The 12,231-nt window shown below is 39.6% G+C and overlaps 1 long non-coding RNA gene and 1 other non-coding gene across 2 annotated transcripts in view; both read left to right on the forward strand.

Moving 5' to 3' along the window:
- LOC109550121 (uncharacterized) overlaps positions 1-12,231 on the forward strand; it is a 227,391-nt gene that overhangs the window by 39,139 nt on the left and 176,021 nt on the right. The gene's annotated exons all lie outside the window — the stretch shown is intronic.
- Positions 3,761-3,865, forward strand: LOC117308604 (U6 spliceosomal RNA). Its single transcript, XR_004522695.1, has one exon. It is a non-coding gene; the product is annotated as a U6 spliceosomal RNA (small nuclear RNA).

Below are 12,231 nucleotides of genomic sequence, written 5' to 3' on the forward strand. Positions count from 1 at the left end.
TTCATTGCAGCTCTATTTACAATAGTCAGGACATGGAAGCAACCTAAGTGTCCATCAATCGATGAATGGATAAAGAAGATGTGGCACATATATACAGTGGAATATTACTCAGCCATAAAAAGAAATGAAATTGAGTTATTTGTAGTGAGCTGGATGGACCTATAGTCTGTCATACAGAGTGAAGTAAGTCAGAAAGAGAAAAACAAATACCGTATGCTAACACATTTATATGGAATCTAAAAAAAAAAAAGGTTCTGAAGAACCTAAGGGCAGGACAGGAATAAAGACACAGATGTAGAGAATGGACTTGAGGACACGGGGAGTGGGAAGGGGAAGCTGGGACGAAGTGAGAGAGTGGCATGGACATACACACACTACCAAATGTAAAATAGCTAGTGGGAAGCAGCCGCATGTCACAGGGAGATCAGCTCAGTGCTTTGTGACCACCTAGAAGGGTGGGATAGGGAGGGTGGGAGGGAGACGCAAGAGGGAGGAGATAATGGGGATATATGTGTATGTATAGCTGTTTCACTTTGTTATACAGCAGAAACTAACACAGCCACTGTAAAGCAATTATACTCCAATAAAGATGTTTAAAAAATAAATTAATTAAAAAAAATTTTTTAAAGTGATCTAAGTAGCAATGTGTAATACATTTTGTAGTTGCCAAACTGAAACTACCTCACTGTGGTTGTTTTAGTAATGCTTTAATGGCTGTACAAAGCATGTTGTATGCTCTCAGCACCATACGTCTGTAGTTGCAGAACTGACACAGGTATCTATGAAGCAGGCCAACAACATTCCCTGTACAGGAATGCCATGTCCACAACACCTTATTGCAGATACAGAGATACATTTTTCACATAGGAACCTTGTGACATGGGAACATTCTAATTTTTCTTTCCTACTGTCTTAAGTGAAATAGGTATGAGATATGTATAAGGAATTTCTGGCAGAAAGTTCAGGGGCTATAACTTAAAATGAAACATTGTTTGGCTATTTGGCAATGCTATAGTATCCTTGAACAACCGGTTTACTCCAGGATTAGTGATGTATACCAGTATATAAATATACAGAGAATGAGACCCAGGAAATGGCAACCCTGCACTTGAACTTGAACCTATGTTTTACATACCAACGTATGCTCTGTCAACAGAATGATCTCTATTTAAAGTTGTGCTCCACAAAGCATTGGAAAGACTTTGCACATTGCCCCTCTTTGTAAACTAAAACTATGTTCTCAGAAATTCATTTTCCTGTTGAACATTAATAAAATGTTAAAACTAATATGCTATAGGATTTGCTTAAAGCTAAGCCTGTCCATGCAGAACAGTTGAACAACTTCAGGAGAAGCTGGTTATTTGGGCCATTTGGATGTTTCACCTGAAGAGCAGCCAGACCAAGTAGGCCGAGGTCCATCTGAGTATAAGAAGTCAGCTGATTGGGCCAAGCAAATCCTTCAGTTCAGTGTAAGTAGAATATATGTTTTCTGTTTGTTTTGGTTTTTAAAGAGACTGTGCAATGGTTAGACCACATGGTTTTGTGTAATAATTTTTGAATGAGAAGAAAACCACATATCTAAGGTGAACACTTTAGATAGGCTTGTTGAGTATTTTCTTAACTATACAGTAATGTTCTGGGGAAGCTAGTCAAGTAGCACTTTGAAGTCTGATAGACTCACCAAACAGAAAAGAATAATATGACTTTATAGTTCTAGACGTGATTATACTTTCCAAGCCACTGGTAGTAATTCTCTCAGCCACCCCACTGGCCGGTAGGGCTGACACCTAATTTAGTGCCCATCCCACTCCTTTCCATAATAACACAAACAGAATGGAAACATTCTTCACCCATGTTGAGAAAAGCCAGTCATTTGGTTTTCTAAGGCTTTTTTTTTCCTTTCATATTTTGAAGGGTGGTGTAGACCAGATTAAAAAACATGGCTCAGGGAAGCAAGAAATCATTCCCCCAAGCGTTTATTAAGTGAATCACAAATTCATTCAGCCTGACTGCTTACCCAGAGAAATTAAGGGAAAATGGTAACAAGTTGTGAGCCTCTAAGTATCTTCAACTTTAGGATCTCCCTGGGAAGGGTCACAAATGTAATCCTTTTCAGCTGTCCCTGCCTTGCTTCCACTGTCAATGGAAATATCCAGGCAGGATGAATACACTTTCTGACTAGACTCTGGACTGACCTAGACAGCTTTTTGGAAATTTAGGATATACTTTTCCTAAAGCCTCTTAATTTCTCCCATCCCTCCCTGATTGAAAACATCATTTATCCCAATACAGCATGTGGAAAGGGAGGGGAGGGAGAAACAGACAGTTATCTGAATTCAGGATAAAAATTACTTTGTGAGTTTATTATTCTCATCCATAACAGATGACAATTTTCCTGTCATTTAGCTGATTCTAGAGCAGAATCACCAAGCGATATTAAGTACTATTTTTCTTACTATTTATCTTGAGGGCCCCAATGAGACATGTGCACCTACATTTAATAACCCGTGATCCATAACTTGCATATTCCCTGGAAATGCTTGGATATTTTGTCAAGTGCAGCTAGCCATTATTTCACTGGCCATATGTTAATTACCCTGCTTCACTTATATTGTGGTGGGTTCCAAAGACTTAGTCTTCCTCCAGTGTCTGAGAGCTGTCTGGAAATCTTAGTTCTAAAGAAATTTGTGAATTTGTAGTTTCTGAAGTAGCTCTATTCCTCATTTGTTGCGTTGACAGCTACTTTCATGTCATGACTCTCCTATCAGCTCTAAAATAGGCTCAGCCCTCTCTGACTTGGAACTCTCTTTGAAACTCTAAGATGATGTGTCATTTCAAGGGTAAAAAAGCAAAAATGTTATAAATATGAGTGGATGCTAGAGTCCCAAAGAGTTTCAACAAGCTACAGCTTCCTAGCTGCTGACATCAGCAATGTGGTTCTTATTATACAGCTGGGTTTCAGACTGTGATCCTTTTCAAGTATCATCTCTACTCTATATAAAGAACGTGGATTTAACGCAGTTTCTGTTGAGTTAATGGATAAGATTTGAAATGAATCTTTCGGCCATTCCTACAAATTAGTGAAATGTCTCTGGTCCACTAACCCATTTCCAGGGACTAAGATAAAGTCTAAGAATCTGACTCTGTCATTCATTGGAACTGAAATTGTCTTTCAGTGGTTAATACACTCAGTTAGCTCCAAATCTCTTGGATAAATTAGAACTTTCTAAGGCAATAGCAAAAGGAAATCACAAGCATCACTAATGACAAAAAATCAGAGTACTCAAGTACAAACTAACCAATCTATGTAGCAACGACCTGCTCTTGGTCTGAACTTTTTAGTGAATGGATCACTACTTGGATGGGGAAGGATACAACCTGAATAGTTCATCTACTAATAAAGTCCCCTTAAAAATCACCTCTGTTCAGCAAATACTAATACAGCTGAGTCAAGCTCTTGCTTAAGTTCTTTATAGGCACCATCTCCGATAACCTTCACAATAGTCCTGATAGGTAGATACTCTTACTGGCCCATTTTACAGATGATGAGATGAAGGCACAGAGAAGTTAGGTAACTTGCCCACCATCACACAGAAAGTAAGTGTCAGAGCTGGACATGAAAAGAGTCCTGATTGACTTTAAATCCTCTTAGCCATTCTGTTACACTGCCTTGATGATTGGACAAACACCCTGTCTCAGTGGTTTAAAACTGAAAAAGAGGGACTTCTCTAGTGGCGCAGTGGTTAAGAATCTGCCTGCCGCTCGCTTCGGCAGCACATATACTAAAATTGGAACGATACAGAGAAGATTAGCATGGCCCCTGCGCAAGGATGACATGCAACTTCATGAAGCGTTCCATATTTAAAAAAAAAAAAAAAATCTGCCTGCCAATGCATGGGACACGGGTTCAAGCCCTGGTCTGGGAAGATCCCTGTTGCAGAGCAACTAAGCCCATGTGCCACAGCTACTGAGCCTGCACTCTAGAGCCCATGAGCCACAACTACTGAGCCTGCGTGCCACAACTACTGAAGCCCGCACAGTGCAATGAAGAGTAGCCCCCGCTCACCGCAACTAGAGAAAGCCCGCACGCAGCAACGGAGACCCAACGCAGCCAAAAATAAAAATAAATAAATAATTTTTTTTTTTAAACTGAAAAAAAAGTAGCAGTTACTACTGAATATTTCACTCAGGGTGTCATCTGTGGCTACCCTTTTCCTCCTTCTGGCCTTCTAATTGCTAGTCTTCAAATGGTACTTAAATTTTTCATTTCCCAAATCTTCCTTTTGTATTTTACCTCTTTTTCTTTGATTTGAATAATGCATATTTCATATCAGCAATGAAATATCCAGGAGAGATCTCTGCATGGCAAAGTTGGGGGAGCCTTTGCATTTTGGTTTGCTTGTGAACTTGACACACACTGCAAATCCTAATGGGGCCTCCTGCCATGTAGAAATCTCTGGTTTGCCAACTGTAAGATTTCTAGGCCCTCCGCAAGCATATTTCTTATCTCTTCTTCATGTGAGCAAGTTAAGGCTTCAAAGCAGAATCCAGTTTTGTGATTTTTATGCCCTTAGGATGATGGTGAACAATTTTTGCTCTTTGAAAAATGTGTAAAATAAGCTAGTATTTCTAAAAAAGAGGTTTATATATATGAATTGGCACTGATATATGATATGATATGATATATGATATAATATATGATATTCATATATATATATATATATATGAATTGGCACTGATATGCTTAAGCATTGATTGTCCGGAAGGTTAAATCAGAAGTTAAAAGCAGCAGTTACTTCTGGTGGTGGTGGTGATGGAGAATGGGAGCTGAGCAGATGGGGGTTGAGGTGGGAAGGAGGACTCTCTCTCAGCACCTTTTCTTCCTTTCTGGTGTTTGAAATATGAGAACTTGCTGACTACTTAAAAATAATGTTGAAGAAAACAAATGCTCTTAACTTTTACCTCGAAGGTAATCAGATGCTGCAGCATCATCACAAGATCATTCAGTTAGGAGTTGGGTTAGTCTAGAGACAAATTTTCACAGGCAGTGAGTGGCAGTTAAAAGCCTAAAAAGAGATGGTTCCCCTTACTGTATATACAGCCTATGTCACACCACTAAGGGTGTAGGAAGCTGAGGTAAGAAGAGGGCAAAATTTCCCAAATCGTGTTACATATTATCAAAGAACAAAACAAAAGGGGAGACTGCTGCAGGACTTCTCAGCGTTCAGTATGCCGTGTGCAGTCAGACCTCCCAAGAGGGGATGGGCAGTGTTTCCTAAAGTTAGTTAACAATGGAATCCCGCTCCAACTTCTTCAAGGAGTGTCTCACAGAATTAGTGCTCCATGGAGCACATTTTGGAAAAGGCTGGATTGTCAAGGACCCTTCCAAATAAGAGATACTATCTAAGCTGTATATGGAACTTTGAGCTCTACAGAGAAGTATTAAGTGATCAACACCATATTCACCAATGCAACATGTCTTACACCAAGATCTGCCTTGAATAAAAAGTATATATAGGGGCTTCCCTGGTGGCGCAGTGGTTGGGAGTCCACCTGCCGGTTCAGGGGACACGGGTTCGTGCCCCGGTCCGGGAAGATCCCACGTGCCACGGAGCGGCTGGGCCCGTGAGCCATGGCCGCTGAGCCTGCGCGTCCGGAGCCTGTGCTCTGCAATGGGAGAGGCCACAACAGTGAGAGGCCCGCGTACCGCAAAAAAAAAAAAAAAGTATATATACAATTCAAGAAATATTGAGTGACTATCTGTGCAAGGCACTTGGGGGCTCTGGGCTTACAGAAGGCAGTAACTAAGGTGACTAAGTGGGATAAAACTGCCTCCTGCAGGAGAGAGAGGAGCTAAGCCATCACAAAGGGCTGGTTCTAATTCCACAGATGACATGGCCTCCTTTACTCTAATTTCTAAAGTGTTTGTTTTGAGCTGTATGGCCCAGCCCCATTTCACTTCTAAATCAAACTGAGCATTAGGTCAGACATTTGAAAAAAGCAGAGCTCAACACCCTTCAAAGCAGGGCAATGTTAGCAAACAACAGGAACACAATCCATGGCATGGTTTGTATAAAGCATTTTCATGTGTGTAAATGGGTAACTTAACTCCCGTTTATGGCTGAAAACCAGAGGGTCCAAGCCGTTACTCCTAATGTGCACTGTGACTAGTATTGGGGTAGGTCACCATGTGCACCATGGATTACATTTGTGTCTTCAGTGAGGCTGCACCCAGGGTCCACTTTACCAGCCCGGAGAGCTTGGGAGAAGTCAAAGAAATGCTCTGAATGCTTTTAAAATTGACATATGCATTGAACATAACAATAAACAAAGACCACTTTGAGATTTAATAAAGCAGTTTTACATATGTCATTGCCTCTCACAAAGTCCTCTTTACAATCTTGAGAGCGAAGGAGGCTATCACATCTCCATTTTATGGAAAACAAAATAAAAACTCAGAGAGACTTACTAACCTGCCGTTGCTCACACAGCCAGCAAGCAATAATGCTAGGAATCAAATCTGCCTATTCTGTATAAAAGAGATAACTAATAAGGATCTACTGTATAGCACAGGGAACTCTTCTCAATACTCTGTAATGATCTATATGGGAAAAGAATCTAAAAAAGAGTGGATATATGTATATGTGTAACTGACTCACTTTGCTGTACAGCAGAAACTAACACAACATTGTAAATCAACTATACTCCAATAAAAACTTTTTTTTATATCTACCTATTCTGGTGCAGAATCCCACATACATTTCAGTACACCTCAGTCACATGGAGAGAACTGCTGCTCCACTGGGGGCTTATTCTAAAATCTCACTAGTCGATATGAGATAATATTACAGATTCAGAAGGATCTTCTTCCTCGCTTTATCACACACACCTTGATTCCCTTCCTGGGAGATGAATCTTTTGTAGCATCAGAAGGACCTTGTTTCAAGGCCCTTGCAAACAGCTACTAAAAGATATGTGAATGAGGACAAGATAGTTGTCAAGAGTCTCTGGGTAGGATTCTTGCCTTGGATGAAATGAGGACCTGAATTTCTTCAAGACAGTGGTTCTCAAACATTGATGTGGATAATAACCATCTGAGCATATGCCAGAAATGCAGATTGCCTGGCTCCATCATCAGATTCATTCGCTAGATCTTGGGTAGAGCCTGAGTATCTGCATTTTTAACAGGTCTCTTAGGTGGTTCTGTTCCACAGTTTAAGAGGCCCACACTTCAATCCTAAGAGCCTGTAATGTTATCAGAGTAAGTAGTGTTTTAAATAATTATTCGTTCTCCTCATCAGTAACTCTTTGGGGTTTTTTTTTGTTTGTTTGTTTTTTTGTGGTTTTTTTGCAGTACGTGGGCCTCTCACTGTTGTGGCCTCTTCCATTGCAGAGCACAGGCTCTGGACATGCAGGCTCAGTGGCCATGGCTCACGGGCCCAGCCGCTCCGCGGCATGTGGGATCTTCCCGGACCGGGGCACGAACCCGCGTCCCCTGCATCGGCAGGCGGACTCTCAACCACTGTGACACCAGGGAAGCCCTTTGGGTTTGTTTAATTGCACAAGAATAGAAGAATCAGTGAGTGATTTAACCCAACCAATATTCAATTCAGCAAACATCTCTTTACTTCACACAGGCTCTGGGTATATAAAATATGATCTCTGCCCTCCACAAACTCATATTTTTAGAAGAGATGAATGTGTACACAAATCACAAAATCCAATGCTTTTCAAAAACAGAATTATTGAGGTACTCCTGAAGCACAGAAGAGCAAGAATTCATCCTGCCTCGAAGCCTTGGAATGCTCCCAGATGAGGCACCATTTAAACTGAGCCCAGAGAAGTGGAGAAAGGGCATTTTAGCAAGAGGGCACATTGTGAGCAAAGATAAGGAAATGGGAAAACATAGGTGTGTTCTAGGAGCCCAGGGAAGATCGTGTATGTGTACTAGAATACGTAGGAGTAGGTAGGACAAATCGTTTTCATTTTCATGGCCTTTTGCAACATTTCGCTTAATCGTTTCAACTAGTAGGAGAATAAGAGAATCAATCCTATTTTAAAGATGAAAATACTAAATGACTTGTTAAAAAAAAAAAAGCCCACAGGACCTACAACAAGATATTAATTTTTGGTGGGGGGGAATGATAATGGGATCATAGAATGTTGTTGCCACTATTGTTGCCGCTATTATAGGGAGTTATTAGTGGCTGATAAAACCACGTACTGTACGAAAAGAAGCATATGGAAACATACTACACCAAAGTGCAAAATTCTGTGTAAACTCATGGCCGCCTTTAAAAATGCACATGTATTTTCCAGTTCTGTTAGTCAGTACTCCCACCAGCTGTTCTCATTGTGCATTACTAACGCTCAGATTTGGGGCTGTCTTACTTTTCTCTACTAAAGGACACCAAGATCCTTTGGGAGATAGCTGATTCCAGGTCTTGGAGTCAAGGGAAAGTCAGGATGGGTCTGGGACAGCCTGTGCTGCCAGACAGCATGCATACTTTTATAAAATGCCAGAGGCAATGTTCAAAGGACAAAAGAACCACCTAAAGGGGCTTCTCTTAGCCAAGCTGACCACCACAAAATAGATAAAATAAATAACAGTGTTTGATCAAAATAGGTTGCAACTGTCGAGGAAAAATTACTCTTCCTAATGATTCAAAAAAAGGAAAGTTGATATAAAGTATGAAAACATAATTATAATACAAAGAGGATTAATATAATAAGCCATATTTCCTTTCCTATTGATTTTGTAAATTAAGGGAGTATAATTATAAATGAACATTTTGTTTCTTCTCTGAAAAAAATCACTCTATACTTTATAGTTAAGTACCCTTTATTTTCTGTATTAGCAGGAAAGAATAGACAATGGGAACTGAGGGTAATTCCAAGGAAAACAGGTGCTGTAAACAGAATAAGACCAATCAGGACTAGCAAAACAGGGTCCCACTGTTCATCAGCACCGGTGGTCACACAAAATAACCAAGTGGAAAAGGCGTGTCACAGTGTGTTACAAAAGGATAAATTAGCTTCCTGTCCTAGAAAAGAGTGTTGACCACAGACTCAACCCCTCCCCTCCATGGAGATGAATTGTCTGGACCAGTGCTTCCCAAACGTTTCATTTCATGGCACATGTAGAAAGTGATAACATTTACCTAATGACACATTAACTCATAGCACACTAAAAGCTGTGTTTGGTGTCCCTTTCTTGCCCTCCCCTCCCCTCCCCTCCCCTCCCCTCCCCTCCCCTCCCCTCCCCCTGGGGCTCCTGAACATGCAGGCTCCCAGTGGCTTGAGCGACAGGTGGTCTCTGTCTCAGCACCTCTGGGATTCATGTGTAGCAATAGGGAATGGCACAGTGTACTGGTTGCAAACTTCTGCTCTAGATGGCTCTCATAAGTATAAGAAAATACCACTTAGGCTTATATTAAATCAAATACCAATAGGGTTTATATTAGTTTTCAGTAATTCTAATAGTCCAAAGACAATGTGTTAGGTACTACCAGCCATGCCCAATTAAAGAATAAATCATTTTCAGAAAGGCACTAGGTTTGAAAATCTTAAATCTGGATGAAAGACAGAAAATTAAAACTCCAATGATGTAACAAGTAAAATGTGGTTATAAAAAGGAATTTGGTTGAATAATCAGAGAATGAGAGCTACCTTAGATACTGCAACAGGTCAAATATCAATTCTTTGATTACCCAGTACCATAATCAGGACTGGTTCTGAGGCTGGTCCTTATGCTTTGGTAAGATGAGATATAAAAATACTAAAATTGAGAGGCCCGCGTACCGCAAAAAAAAAAACCAAAAACCAAACTAAAATTACTGAAACTTTAGGAAGGCAAACCTGGGAAGAAATGCAAATAACATAATGTTATTTAAGTCTAAGGTATTAACATTTGGGAAACTAGTTTTTGTTTCAGGTTACAGATCAGCTTTTTACCTTATTGATAGTATAACTGTCTTCTTCTTAAGTGTTTAAATGCTAAAGATAATTTATTATGGTAGAATTGTGGTTTTAACCAAATGTTTAGAAGTATTTGCGTTAGCAATCACCTGGGAACTTTCTAGAGAGATGCCTGTGACTGGAAAGGTGAAGTGGATTTAGTCATGGAAGGCCTTGACAATCCTGATTATCTGACCTAGGCAGTGGGATATGGTGGAAAGCATAGTGGGAAATAGATGTGGTTTATTGTCTTAGGTCTGCTAGTTACTCATGTGTGTCTGGGGACAATCTCTTAACTTCCTTATGCCTCAGTTTCTTCACCTGTTCAATGCAGAGGTTAGAATTGCATTTGCTTTTTATTTATGTTTATTTTTATTTATTTGACGTATGATTGACCTACAACACTATGTTTGTTTTAGGTGCACAACATGGTGATTTGATATTTCTGTACATTACCAAACAGTCACCACAATGAGTCTAGTTACCATCTGTCACCATACAAATTTATTACAGTATTATTGACTATATTACCTATACTGTACATTTCATCCCCATGACTCATTTATTGTGTAACTGGAAGTTTGTACCTATTAATCCCCTTCACCTATTTTGCCCACTCCCCTCAACCCACTCCCCTCTGGCAACCACCTGTTTGTTCTCTATATCTATGAGTCTGTTTCTGTTTTGTTTTGGTTTTTAGATTCCACATATAAGTGAAATCATATGGCATTTGTATTTCTTTGTGTGACTTATTTCACTTAGCATAATACACTCTAGGTCCATCCATGTTGTCACAAGTGGCAAGATTTCATTCTTTTTTATGGCTGAGTAATATTCCAGTGTGTGTGTGTGTGTGTGTGTGTGTGAATATATATATATATATATATATATATATATATCACATCTTCTCTATCCATTCATCTACTGATGGATACTTAGGTTGCTTCCATATCCTGCCTATTATAAATAATGCTTCAATGAACATAAAGGTGCATAGATCTTTTCGAATTAGTGTTTTTGTTTTCTTTGGAAAAATATTCAGAAATGGAATTGCTGGATTGTATGGTAGTTCTATTTTTAGTTTTTTGAGGAACCTCCATACCGTTCTGCACAGTGGCTGTATCAATTTACATTCCCACCAACAGTGCAAGAGGGTTCCCTTCTCTCCACACCCTCACCAATACTTGTAATTTGTTGGTTTTTTGATAATAGCCATAGGATTGCATTTTCTAAGGTCTCTTCCATTTCTCAAATTCTGTGAAATATTGTGAATGATGCTGATTTACTTCTGGAAGAGAAGAAGCCTTGCTAATCTTTTGGGCCCAGCTCCTCAGGAATCTGCCTCAGCACAAGTACCCTCGAGATGGTTTGAGAAGGTCCCATAGTCTTCTGTCCTGTTCAGTTTTTTAGACACTACTTGAAATCTTTGGTATTGTCTTGGTGTTCCTCCCATTCTCTTAGCTCTTATCAGTTACCCTTTTGCCATCATTTTATTGGGCTTTTTTAAGGCAGGGAAAATGTTTGGCTCAGGCAGCCATCTTAAGCTGGTACCTCATCATTTGATTTTTGAGTAGCATTGCCTTACCAAGGTCTAAGGTCCTACTTCCTCTTCTTGTCAGAGACACTCCCATACAGTAAAGTAGCAGTCAGAATAAATGGATAAATCTAAGTTTTCTTTATTTGGATTTAGACAGTTGGATTCTTTAAAATACAAAGATGTCAGTTATGCTGGTCCAGGGACCACACTTCGAGAGCAGCAGGTCTATGTGAAATACAACATTCAGGTAATGAAAGCAGATTAATAATTTATTTATTCATTTAATAAGTACTGTTGAATACTTACTTGAATACTTACACTGTCGAGCATTGTTATAGGCACAAGGACATGGTAATGAGTGAAAAAAAATGTGGTTTCTGCCCTCGATGACCCTTTCTGATGGAATTTTCCAGTTTTTAACTAGAGGTTTTGATTAGAAGTCTTCTCAGCACAGAAAGTCTCTTCACAGTGCTATAGCCTGTCATGTTCATTCCCCTTCTTGTGCCTCATCATGGTTCTTTTCTTAATTTTATTTGTTTTTCCTTCCAGTTTTAATGAGATATAATTGACATACAACACTGTATAAGTTAAAGGTGTACAGCATAATGACTTGGCATGCATGTATATTGCAAAATGATTACCACAGTAAGTTTCGTTAACATTTGTCACCTTAATCAAAGTTGTCTTATGTGGAAAGCCCCTTCTCTCCAGTGGATCGAATCAGTTGCATATACGTT

The sequence above is a fragment of the Tursiops truncatus genome, chromosome 16 (genome assembly GCF_011762595.2).
Source record: "Tursiops truncatus isolate mTurTru1 chromosome 16, mTurTru1.mat.Y, whole genome shotgun sequence".
In the NCBI taxonomy this organism is placed as follows: domain Eukaryota; kingdom Metazoa; phylum Chordata; class Mammalia; order Artiodactyla; family Delphinidae; genus Tursiops; species Tursiops truncatus.